We start from the raw sequence: 13,626 nt of genomic DNA on the forward strand, positions 1-13,626 counted from the left end.
TCCTGAACACATTCTATCAGCAGATTCATGCGCAGTTAGAAATTGCGCGTTCCCGGTGTTAATAAACATATTTAGGATTCAAAATATTGTGTTGGTGGAACACATATTTCTAATTCCGAACGTTCAAGGCATATATGTAATACTCCTGATTGGACGCTTCCTAAAAGTGGATGGTGTTTCAACTAAGTGAAACAGATCGTGTATTGTTCTCTCGATTGCTTTAGTCAGATTTGCACATATTAGTATGCCCAATATAAAGTGTCCCGAAGGAGAGAGGAACATTATTTCCAATAACATCTGTCCATATAGGAGTATTACATATATGGCCCAATGTATCATCGGACCTGGGTAATCTCTAGCCTATGTGTTTTTCTACGTACTTGTATTTGAAAAAAACGAGGTTGTTGACTTTATACAAGAATACCTAAACCATTGGCCAGTTAATTATTATTACGAGCTCATCCCCGACATGGGCCGTGAAGCTGGCTATGATTCTGGAAATGGAAGTAATGAATCCTTATAGTTTCCAATCGGACTTTACAAACAAAACCATTAAAGTGGTTTCTGAAAAAGTATTTCTTCGTCCTTCTGAGAGTAACACAGTAAAGGCAGCTATACAGGAAGATATTGCTCTACCTGCACGAAGCGAAACCATAATAGTAGCGCGGCTACAGGAGTTCATGGAAGAATATACATTGGTTATGGAACCACCACGAAGAGGTTAGCAGAGTAGGAATAGTACTAGAGATTCCAGCACATGTAATAAATGTAAATGATAACCCGATTACCATAAAACAGGGAACCAGGGTTGCGTACCAGAAACGTCTATAGTAAGCTAAACGACAATATGATATATGACGTCAGTAGCTGGCCAATCCTTGAATTGAGATGAGAAAAGAAAAATGAGGGAATTTATCTTGCAGTATAAAGACCTATTAGTACCAAAAGTAGGGGAGGCTGGTAGGACATCAGCCATCAAACACAAAATCATTACTGGTGATGCCAAGCCAATCAGACAAGCAGCCGCAGACTACCAAGAGCAAAAAGAGAGGAAACTGAAAGAATAATTCGAGAGATGGAAGTGGAGAAAGTAATCATCTACTAGTCCATGGGTGTCTCAAATAGTGCTCGACAAAAAAAATGGAGATTCTACATAGAATGGAGATTCTATGTAGACTATCGTCAGTTAACAAAGTCCCGAAGAAAAATATTAAATTATGTTGTAAAGTTAATATTATATATATTTTATTATCCTAGCTAGTTTTACATTCAAATTATAATTTCAGATGTTCATAAATTAAAACAAAGACATACCGAGAACAAAGCTATTATTCTGTACCATGCAAGTCATTGATATTTTCAATAATAAAATGCTTGAGTCAGAAGTCAATTAATTTTTTTAACTCTGCATGCTTCAATTCATCTACTGCTGCTACATTCATACCATACCCTTTGTCCACACATGTGCTATTCTGTTTTGAACTGTTATTTATCGTATACAGCTGGATACTTTTTGAACTTTTTTCCCATAACCAATACTTCTCCTACTCTCTACCCTCCATACTCCCGAGGTACAAATAAAAGACAGACAGGAGTGGAAGGTCCCACTATTAAGGTGCCGACAATATACTATTTTCTCTCTCGTTCCAGATGATACCTCGTACAGGTTGTGCATGAGAAGGACCGAGCTGAAACCTCGGAAGATAGAGAAATCGTTGTCATTCTGTCTTCCTTAATCGGAACATTTCACTTACAAAAACTGTCCATATAATAGTATTACATATTCGGTTTTAAGAGACTCGTACTCTTTTGCTCCTGTCAATTTTAAAAGATATATTGGCAAATCTGTGGTATTTATCTTCTTCTTTTATAAAAGTAGTTCGTATATAAACCACAGATGCTAGATAGCCATCTACCCTCTATGACATAAACATTGGATCCCAATGAGAGTCAACTACTTATAAGCGTAAGATAGGTGTCGATTTAATTCCTGCCAAACTCACCGGCTTATTATAAAACAATGTTATAATATTGAAACCGTATTAAGTGTTATTTTACTCAAACATATACAACACAATTTTCCTGTCTAACTACTCTGCTGGCAATTTTGACATTTTCCTGTCCCATCCCGTCAAATTCAAACATCCCAATATTTTACAAATATTTCTACAAAGAGAGGAAAAAGTTCAAGAACTTTGAAAGAATGTGTTTCATTATTTACATATAAACTGTTTTAAGTTAGAATGTTCACTACATTTTCAGCAATCACAATATTTCCCTTGCGAAAATTATTTTGTTCTTTAAAATTAATGAACGAAAAAAGGGATTTTCGCGTATATTTCAATTTTGATATTGTAAATGGTTGTGGCAACTATGCATATTTATAAACAGCATCATCTTTAACCTAACTTTGTAATACGGTGGTTGATTTGTTATGAAAAAACTAATAATTTCTCTTGGAATGTTTTTAAAGTTAATCGATACTCCACATCTTGTGAAATTATTCATGATTACCAAGTATTCCTATTGGCATAATCTTTATATTTTTTTGTGTGTTATTAAATCAAGTAACCTCTCAGAAGTAAGAAATCTTTCGTTACAATCTGAACTCTTTCACGTTCGTTTACCATAGTGTTTGGATTATTTAATATAAATATTCTGGATTATCTAACGGTGAGTAATTTAAGCTATCATTATATTAAATTAAACATTATATTATCCCTATATAGGAATAATTTGAGCATTCACAAATCTGCAATAAATCTTATGTCGTACTTATTATGTAAATTTTAACGAAAGCTTATTTTCATTAAACTCACTACACAAATGTACTAAACCTATTTTTTCAAACACTGTCTTCAATATATTATCTATATATGAAAAGAATAAAATTTTACTTTGCTACAAGTATATACTGATATATAATATTTTATTTATTTTCTATTGCATGTGTTGTCATAAATGTCTTTGAATATTTTTTGTTGGAAATTGAATATTCACATATCTTGAGTATTTGGGATTGAGTTAAGACTTCAGTTACATCCTCAATCTATTGTTTCTTTGCATGAAATCTCAGATAATTTGAACTATTTATTTTAAGTGTAGATCATTTAAAACTATGTCCCATTTAATTTTAATGAAGTCGGATTAATTGAGATATATACATCCCTCCTTACCGATTCAGTACCAACTTTTGTTTTACGGAATTAACTCAGTTCAGTTATTTGACAAATGAATAAAAAGTTTGAATGTATATTAACTTATTTTTTTATTAGTGCCTAGTGATTAACATCGTGATTAAGATTTGCGAATTTATTTTTATTTTACTTTCTTATTGACAAGTGCATTTTGGATTAGAATACAATAAACTGATTGAATTTCTCAGTTTATCATTCTATTTGACCCACCATTTCAAAGTTAGAACAGGTAAGCTGATATTATCAGCTCAATTTGGAAAAAATCAGATAATTTGCAAAAGAAAAGCTATATATATATATATCTAAAACAATGCCAAAAAATGCCACAGATGTTAGGATAGGCATATATATACAACTTTTAATTGCGCAAATATTTGGTTGTTTGACAAAAGTCTATATATCAAATGGGAATGTGCATACAGCTCAGCTGATAGTTGTTCGATTAAAAAATCATGAAAACACATCAACTGCCTTCTCATTATTTAGCCATCTGTTCAGTTCTTTATTCATGTGGCTTCTCATGAGACCACAATTGGGCTCTGATACTAGATATGCTGCAGTCGTCCCTTTTTTGATAAGCCTGTTTCCTCTTTGCGTGATATAGCCTGTTGGCCTGGTAGCAAAATTAGGATAACTTTGTTTTTGGTAGCTAATGCTTTTAGGCTTTGTTTGCACTCTTGGATATGCACTTAATAGCTTTCAGGACATTCAAGATCGCTTGACTATCGCCCCTGTATGTTAAGTCATTTAAGAAATATTTAGACGTTAATCTAAATAAAATATAGTAGAAATTATGTCAAGAAGTTCTCTCAAGATGGGTTAAACAAGACTTATGTGTGGACCAATCATAAAAATGATTTAATTGATACTTCTTTCAGTAATTCAGTGAAAGTCGAAAAAATTATCAGGACAATTCTTCAAAGTACCATGGAACTCCATTTATTAATCTGTTGCCGAAAATAGGATGAACAGAGTGTCTTCATTTTCTTTTCCTCTTTTCATCTTCCAAATAAAGTAAAGCACTGGCCAGAGCTCTTCAATTAATCATTTTATATTATTAATAAGGAATGAGGGTTGATCGAGATCTCATCGAATATTAATTGTCTTTAACGCACTTTACACAAGTAAATAGATAGTTCAGTTGAGGTAAAATCGTTGATACGGTCAATTTCGACTCAAAATTTGAGTCGCCATGATGTAAAGACTACAAGGTGTGTTCTTACCTAAGACCAATTTACGACCTCTACTGCGCAGTCCCACTTTCCGCCATATAGGCTGTCACCAGCTAACTGATTTATATTTATTTACATTGAGTGTATAGAGTAGATATTGAAATTAAAATGTCTTCTTGTTCTGTACCTTCATCCACAAATAACAATAAGAATGGTAGTAGTAAAGATATTTATTGTTTGAATAATGAGAATGTGCACATCATCATTTTAAAAAAGTTGCTATGTGCAAAAGCCCGAGCACTTGATTGTTAGTGGAGATTCAAATGTCTATGTGCTATCCAAAGATGCAGTACCAACTGACAATCTATCTACCAGTGAAAATTCAACATGATAGTAAAAAAAATAGCAGAAATGCTGTGTCACTATAAAATATTTGTAAGTAGCTCCATAATTACAATTTGTTTTATTAATAAATTGTTAAAAAACACACAATACATTTTACTTATTATCTAATTCTCCTTGTTAAAATTCGTTACATGGCAAAAAGTTTTGCAATGTATTTGAAATTATTGATTTCACATTAATTTGAGAATTGTTTTTATTAAAATAACTTTCAACCAAGCCCAATTTACCATATGCAGGAATTAATTTTTGATATTTTTGTATCACAATCGTTGCTCAACGTTTAGTTCATAACAAACTTAAAACGAAAAGATTCAAATTCCCGCATTGAATTGATTGGCCAGAAGAACAATATGGCCGATAGTGGGAAAGCCTCTCATTGGCTGTGGCTATCCGGCTGCGCAAGAACACACCTTGTAGTCTTTACATCATGATTTGAGTCAATGGAAAGGTGTATGTATACGCTTAGGCTCACTTATGTACTACACTTTCAGGTAAGGATACCTATAACTACAACCTCACACTTTTATGCCTCAAATTATGAACATTGTTGAAAATCTCATACTTGAACTTGATATAACATTTAATACCATTTAACAACTAGAAAAAAAGTACAATCTGGCAACAATGTAAAATATTATGTTATGTCTTTCCTCTTATCATGATAGTTATTCATGTTATTATTCGAAATGGATTGAAAACAGCATACAATGCAATATTTTATTCATAAACATAGTCATTCAGAAACAGGAATAAAATGATGTGATATTCTGCTTTGACAGTGATTTTACGTTCTTATAGGTTCTCCTGGTACTTATATCTCGTTTCAAGAAAGAGAATTATGTTAGTAAATACTAAAAATAAAAAAGTGAAATGTGATTAATTCAATATTATATTTCTCATTATTCAACTATTAATTAGGTTAGAGTAATTGTATTCTCTATTATTTAATACAGTTGTAATTTGTATGGTTCATAAATGTGGATAATATTTCATTTATAAGGTAATTGTGGATAAATCATTTACTAAAGAATCTTCAGAAGTTTAATAGAAAATTACTTAAGAAACAGGGAAAAAGAAGAGAAAGTGGATTTCGTGCACAGATTTATACAGACTCAAAATTAACAATGAATAGCAGAAAATATGGTACAGAATTTTCTTGAAAAAAAAGCTCAAGGATCTTGGTTTTTTATTAGTAAACAATTTGAAGAAAATCCATAAAATAGAAATCAAATTGAATAATAGAAGTTTTTACAGATTGTCATTTGATCAGGATCAAGCTAATTAGTGTGAAATCCAATAAATAGCTGGATGCCTGATGTAATAAGAGACCATTGTAATGAAGATAGGTACATGGATTTCACAGTTGTAGTTTTTTGTATATAATAATCTAATTATTTTTTGTTTTGTGTATTTAATATTCTAGAAGAGAAGGGGAGATTAGGAAGTGTTAGTTTCAAATACTATATTGTGTATGATAGATATCGAAAAAAGCAAGAAATATATGGATAAAGCCCAACAAGGACATTTAGAAATATTGATTAATGAAATTTTAATTTTGCAAAGAATGGTTGATACCTATTACTTAATTTGACAAAGATTTTTTATTAAAAAAATGAATAATATATATCTGTCACTTTTTGTCATTTTTTTATAATCGAAAATTATGTTGTGATCATATCACTTTTATTATCAATGTTGAACTACCGGCGCATTGACGGTATGCATAGTATCCAGCTAACGCTCCACTTCAAGAATTAAATATTTCAACTGTATTAATATATTAATTTCAAGAGAAAAAGTTGCAAACCTGATGAATACATATCGCAGTAATTTTTCAAAATTTTTGTAATGAATATAGATAATTCTGGAATGAGTAAATATTTGAGGTAAATTATTTTTATATAAAAATACGACATCTAGTTATTGTTCTCACTTGTCATCTGTCAAATCCTCTATTTCCATTTTATGAAAAGTGTTGATTATACATAGCATCGTTTTGAATAGAGAAAATTAAAGGTAAGGGAACTTTTAACTGATATTTATTATTACTAGTGTATACCTAAATAATTGTAATATTCGCAAATAATAATTTAGTAACCTAGTAATAATTTAAAAAAGAAAAATTTTTAATGTGACAGTCCGAAATTGAGAGATTAGAGGAAATTTGTATGTAAGGATCTTTCTAAGAATAAATGCCGATTCATAATACATTAGCTTAATGGAGACAGTGTGGCAACATGACATTGATCGCCGTGTTTAACTCAAACTCTGCTGATTTAGTATTTATTCTTCTCATAATAACGCTTATAAAATCGAAATATTCTCAAATACCCAATAAAAAAATTCTCAAGAGCTTAATAGTACTTTTAACTAAACATATAAGGTACTAATTTATTTCGTAGTTTGGGTTAAACATGGCGGCCTCTCATGTGGCTACACTGTCCCTATCAAGCCTCATCTACCTCACCATTCGTAGACAGAAAATTTTATCTACATTTGCTGTCATGCCGCTAGGTATTTGAATAAACAACCCGAAATTTTTTATTTATATTTGTATCAATATTTATTTGTACATTGGTATTTTTTCTTTCAAAATGAATGAGGAAACCGAATATTTTATTGGTGATAAATTAAAAATAATAACTTAATATAACCAAAAATATGATTAGTATAATGTAATCTGTAAAAAATTGATTGACTTTTCATTTTGGATATAAGATTCTATGAATGACCTTCGTCAAAACAATGGAGAGTAGAAGTACCTATATACCCTTCATAGTCAAAACATAAAATTGTTTTATCTGCGAGCAGTGGGATTCACGGAAGTTTTGAAAGCTTTTACGTGTTTCTATGATTTTAATTATCTTCGGGCGGATGCAGAATTCAGTACAAATTGGTTGGTAAAGTGGTATATCCATCGAAAACCTACTTTAGGTCCACATTTCTAAGTTTCCATTCAGTTCATTTAATTTTAACAGTAATTTGGTCATAAATAGTAGATTTAATAATGTTTTTTGCTAAAAAAGAAATTATTGCAATATGTATTGTCATTTCTTCACTTTGCATTTAGTGATTAGTTCAAATATTTAAATATGTTTTGTATGATTATTTGTTGCCTACGTACAATCATTAATTATAATAATTTCTGTGCCGAAAACTCTACTGATTTTGTCTATTATAAACTTGGAATTGTCCATATTGTCTGCGAAAGGAACAGGAAAGGGTAGCTACCTCCCGTAGAGATTCTGAAATAGTTGTCAAATGTAAAGCAACAAAAGTCCTAAGCTTAAGTCAAAGAATTCAAACTTCCTATTTATTTTTATTCTATGTAATAAGTGAAATAACTTATTTATTGTATAGTCAGAGAGATCTTGTAGCTTTAGTGAAAACCTGTGCTTTCGACTTTACCTACAATTTATGAAACATGAAGGTAACGAGAACCATCTTAGTGCATCAAAAAGTGTCCGTTGAAAGGGATAAAATTAAGGGGGCGCTCTAGTAGCAAGTGGAAAAATTTATAAAACGGCATCAGAAATTATTAGTGTGGAATATTAAATTAAATTCTTATTTTAATGTAATAACTATTTTAACAACAATAAAGTCAATAAATTGACAACATTATAATAAGGTTTTTGAAAAAGCGTATTAATATCAAAAAATTTAAAAGTTATAATTGCCAAATGATTTTTGACTACGTAAGTAGTTGAGATTTTAAATACTGTATATTTTTCAACTACACCGTCAAGTAAATTATTAACTTTTTCGGCCAGCATACCTCACTAGCGCGGTTTTGGTGAATCTTCGAATAATAATTTGAGTACTTTTTCAGCTTTCTCTCCATTCAAGACGGTTCTCCTTACCTCCATAATTCATACTTTTCTCATCCACTATATAAACTTGAACCCCTTAGCCATCGTATTGTTTGCTATTATTCCAATCCGTATATTTAGAAATTTTATAATACGATAAAATTTGTATTGGAGAATAGGAATTTTTGATTAGGGGTTGAGGAGTACTGTTATTTCTTAAGCTCTAAAAATAAATGATGGTTTTATAATGTTTACTATTAACAGAAACTTCTTTTTTAGAGACATTAGGTATTATCAAAAGGCATAGTTGGGAATTCACGACCCAAACAAGCGAGGTGCATGACTTTGTTGCGATATGAGCTTAACTGTTACAGGTGAGTCGCGTGCAAATTAAACTAGAGAACATATTGAAGTAATTACAATAATATATAAAATAAAATCGAAATATGATCTGAATATGTCATAAACAAAAAAAGGTGGTAAGAAGATTCAACAGATGCTGCATGTTTGCTATATTTGAAATTTTATTAAAAAAAAGTGCAGAGGCTGCACTGATGGATTTTTTAAAATCAAATACGGTATATATTAGATTGTCCATATTTGCAAAGTTTGATTTTTCTATTCGCGTACTTGATAATGTGATAGGTTAGGATAAAAAATATGATATGCATAAAAAACTCATATCGTTAGCCAGGCGGTTTTCATTTGAACTATACGAGGATGGTCTCAGAAGTACCTGACCCAACAAAGAAAACACAAAAATTTTGGAAACAAATATATTTGTATTTCAACGCAATCTCATTTTAGCTACATACACTCAAAATAGCCATTAACTGCCGACATCACCTCTTTATCTTTGACTATCGAGGCATTTTTTTAAGTCTGTAACAGAAAATAATCCGATGGGACTAAATATGATGAATAGGGTGCATGAGGTAGCAATTCAAACTTTAATTCATCAATTTTGACCATTGCAATAACGGGTGTGTGAGCTGGTGCCTTGTCTTGATGAAATAACACTTTCTTCTTAGCCAAATGCGGCCGTTTTTGCTTGATTTCTTCGCTTAAATGTTGCAATAATACTCACCGTTGAATATTTTTAAGTATTTCAAGACATTCAATGGAAATTATCTCACGCGCATCCCAAAAACCGATGCTACAACCTTGTCTGCAGATGGAACGGTCTTTGCCTTCTTTGGAGCCGGTTTTTCAGTCCATCGTTTTGATTGTACTTTTGTTTCGGGTGATGGACCCATGTTCCATCTATGGTTAAGAAACAGCGAAAAACATTAAGAGCAAACGCGGCACTCATCTTGCACACAGCTTTCTCATGTCCAAAATTTATGTTAATATGCGATGTACTCCACTTTTTGAAATGCCTACCATGTCTGTTAGATCGCGCACTTTCAGTCGACGATCATCCAGTGTGAATTTGCTTTAAGACTGGTCTTCGCAGGACGTATGGCCTCGATTAAACTCTTTGAACTCTATTACCCAATCTTTTACTGTTGATAACAAAGGAGCAGTCTCATCCATAGTAGAATCTAGTTCAGCCTTTATATTAGTTGGACTAATCTATTGTATCACAAAAGAATGACCAATTTGTTCCATGTTTATAAATTCACTGAAAATGTTCACTATAGATGGCTGCCGAACAAATAGTAAACAACGTGGTGTCTTCAGACTTAAAACATATGCTGTATAGATTGTGTACTTTTTAATCCAGTCGTATTTATATATCTATTATCTCGCAACTACCGCCATGCCAGGTACTTCTGGGACCATCCTCGTAAAAAATAGTGCTAGAAATTGTGTGCCGTAGTTTGGGACTAGATTTATTATTAAAATTTTTGTTTGATATATAGAATATTTAAGATATTGTAAGATATTTATTAAAAAAAATTCAGATGGCTTTATTTGATTGATTTATAGAGATTCTGAGCACCACAATTTTCAAATTATCTCCAGTTTCTTTAAAAAATACCAAAATGGACCTGATCAAATTCACATTTGATTTAGGTCGAATTTGATCACCTCTTTTATGTAGCAACTACTAATCCAACCAAATATGTAGAATGATCCATTTGACGCCGGGTTAAATATTCTCGACACTTTTAAAGTTCTTCATTCTCAAATATCTCGGAATAAAATTAATCGCTTGGGTGAAATTGATCACTGTCAAACACTTTATACTGTAGCCAACAAAATAAAAGTTTCTAAGCTGAAAGAAATTTAAAATATCTTATATCCATGTGATAAGCAGCTTTTTCATACAAAAATATTTCACAGACAGGAAACATAATTTTGTTGGCAGCGGCTCATTCATCAAATATTGAAAATCTTTATTAAATAAAAAAAGGAATGTGTTTTTAACAAGATTAACCAAATAAAATATCTATATATCAAATAGTTGTCCAAGGTAAGAAAGGAAAAAGTTAGAAGATCATAGAAAAAATATATAATTTCTAAAAAAACCAAAAGTTAATTTAAATTTAGGTAAATGGTCTAACGTTTTTGAAATGTGTATATAACTATACCATTTTGATCTCTTATTTTAGGATATGGAAGTACATCTAAAATACCAAATTTATCAACAACAAATTGATCATCTTCCACTACTTTAAAAATGTTTTTCGTAGCATCATTGGATTTCACACCCATATTCTGATACTTCCATTCCTTCGTTCGTTCTTTCCTGAATTATCGAGACATACGTACACTGTTTTTCGACTACCTCCTAAGACCGTAACCAGCAAAAACGCTACTTTTCTAAAAATTTTCCTTTTCTACAGAGAAATATTCAGCATCTTCTATTTCTTGGACAACTTGGGAATCGGAATTTTCCTGTAAGACTGGGGCCGTTACTATTTTACTATCTCAAGCTTCTGTCTGTGAATGTTTCGCCTTGTTGTTGTAGAATCTACACTTTGAATAGCATTTTCATCTACGCTGTCATTTCCAGAATTTTTTTGTTAAATTCTTTTTGGATGAAATGCACGACTCCAGTAGCTATGAAAGACGAAATTTAAAAAAATTTTGAAAAATTTTCAAACTGGTTTTTTAGAAATTTGAAAAACTGCAATTTACTTTTTGAAAACACTACCTTATACGGTACATTAAATATAGATAATTTTTAAAAAATCACTCAAAAATATTAATTTTCACTGATCTTACAAAATGTTGAAACGAGTTTTTCTACTTGCACATAAATTGAAAGGAATTAATTTTCTCTCTGCTCGGCTCTGGCAACCGTAACGTTAACAGTGAAAGTGTCAGTTCCTATAAAAATAACTCTTTTTCGATAGTTACCATAAAATCTATGAAACTATAGATAGAATCGTTTAGAAGTGTTCTTAACTCATAGACATTACAGTAAGTAAAATCTCATACATTCATACTAAAACAGTGAATTTGTTACACACTGCGCTATCAATTTTACACCTCACCGGTTTGGAAGGAGAATTCACAAAAAAAAACAAACCAGCTCTTATCAACTTGATATGAAGTGGCCTGTGCCAAAACAGGTCCGCACTCTAGAATCAAAGCGGAAATATTTCTAAAATTAATGATGCAAAATACAAATGTTGGGACTTCTGACTACAGAAGCTCTCATAATATAAACCCTACAAAAACATACTCATCTATACTTAGTCAACCACAATTTCCTACATCAAGCAATAGTTTTTCCAGCTGTTGATAACCTGAAAATTCAAGATTACCTGATATCACTTGGAGAACTAATCGGTCCAAAAAATATACTATTCACATCGAGGCTATCAAACAATAGAATATGGATGTACCTCGCAAATGAAGATACTGTAGACCGCTTCATGACCTTTCATAAAGGTCACTATCAACAACACTTCGATCCAAGCCCGAAAGCTTATAACACCTACCGAAAGATTGATACTCTCCAATGTATCCCCCACCATACCACACTCAGCTCTAATCGATGAACTTAACAAAATAGGCCTCAATACACTCTCACCAATATCTTTCCTCAAAATTAGCTCCACAATTCCGGAATATAACCACATCTACAGCTTCAGAAGACAAATCTTTATTTCACCATCCACAATCCAAATACCCGATTGTCTAATGATTACACACGAGAACACCAGCTACAGAATTTACCTATCCCAAGACCGTCTACTATGTTTTACATGTAAAAAACCAGGTCATACTGCAGCAAACTGTAAAAACTTCCAATCACAAACTTATGAACAACCCCAAATAGCTGAACTACCACAAAACCCCACCCAACCTTCCCAGCAGCCCCAAAATACCGAAGCCAATACTCCACAAGCACACACCAAGATCCCATCAGAAACCCCTATAACATCTCACTCCCAGAATATACCCCCCATAAACATAAAAGAAATTCCGCAAAACAGCACCAAACGCAACTACGAGCAAATAATTACGCCTCCTTCTCAAACAGAAGGAATTAAACCAGAGAACCCTAAGAAACCGTCTTTCCCCAAACCAAATATGCCAAGTAAAAAGCCTAAAAATAAACCAGATATCTCTACAGAAATTCTCATGGAACCATTTAGAAAAGTCATTTCAGAACAGAATCCTCCTTTCATATTGGACCACAACCAGATATCTGACCTTTTTGAAAATGTCTACGGCTCATCTGATCCAATTAGTATAATAAAGAACTACACAAATGATTTTACTGGATTAATAGACATGCTAACAAAAATTTACCCTTTCTTTGAGCACAGATCTATCAAAAGCAGATGCACTAAACTCAAGAAGAAACTGTTTTCTCACCTACAATTGAACATACCAGAAACGGACCTCTCAGAAACAGAAAGTGAATCATCTCAAACAAATATTAACTAACTGAACCAATAATTTACTTTAATTTCAAATACAATAACAACGAACCACTCAGGCAATTTAACAGCTTCTACAAGAACCGAATAAATGCTGAAATAGCTAGCGGAGGAGTAGCAATATTTGTGGAAAAATCCATCCACGCTGCAGAAATCACGATCCTTACAAACCTTGAAGCCGTAGCTATCGAACTACACA

At 32.0% G+C, this 13,626-nt stretch overlaps 1 protein-coding gene across 5 annotated transcripts in view; it reads left to right on the plus strand.

The window, feature by feature from the left end:
* Positions 1–1,966: 1,966 nt before the first annotated feature.
* The window catches only part of LOC130900198 (eukaryotic translation initiation factor 5-like), a 38,282-nt gene continuing 26,622 nt past the window's right edge, over positions 1,967–13,626 (plus strand). The window contains exons 1-2 of one of the 5 annotated variants that reach the window (XM_057810653.1): positions 1,967–2,673; positions 8,863–8,957. The gene's annotated coding sequence lies outside the window, so the exon portion shown is untranslated. Of the gene's footprint in view, positions 6,791–8,862; positions 8,958–13,626 lie in introns of all 5 variants that reach the window. The other 4 variants (XM_057810650.1, XM_057810649.1, XM_057810651.1 and 1 more) reach the window with 4 other exon arrangements.

Source organism: Diorhabda carinulata, chromosome 12, assembly GCF_026250575.1.
Source record: "Diorhabda carinulata isolate Delta chromosome 12, icDioCari1.1, whole genome shotgun sequence".
In the NCBI taxonomy this organism is placed as follows: domain Eukaryota; kingdom Metazoa; phylum Arthropoda; class Insecta; order Coleoptera; family Chrysomelidae; genus Diorhabda; species Diorhabda carinulata.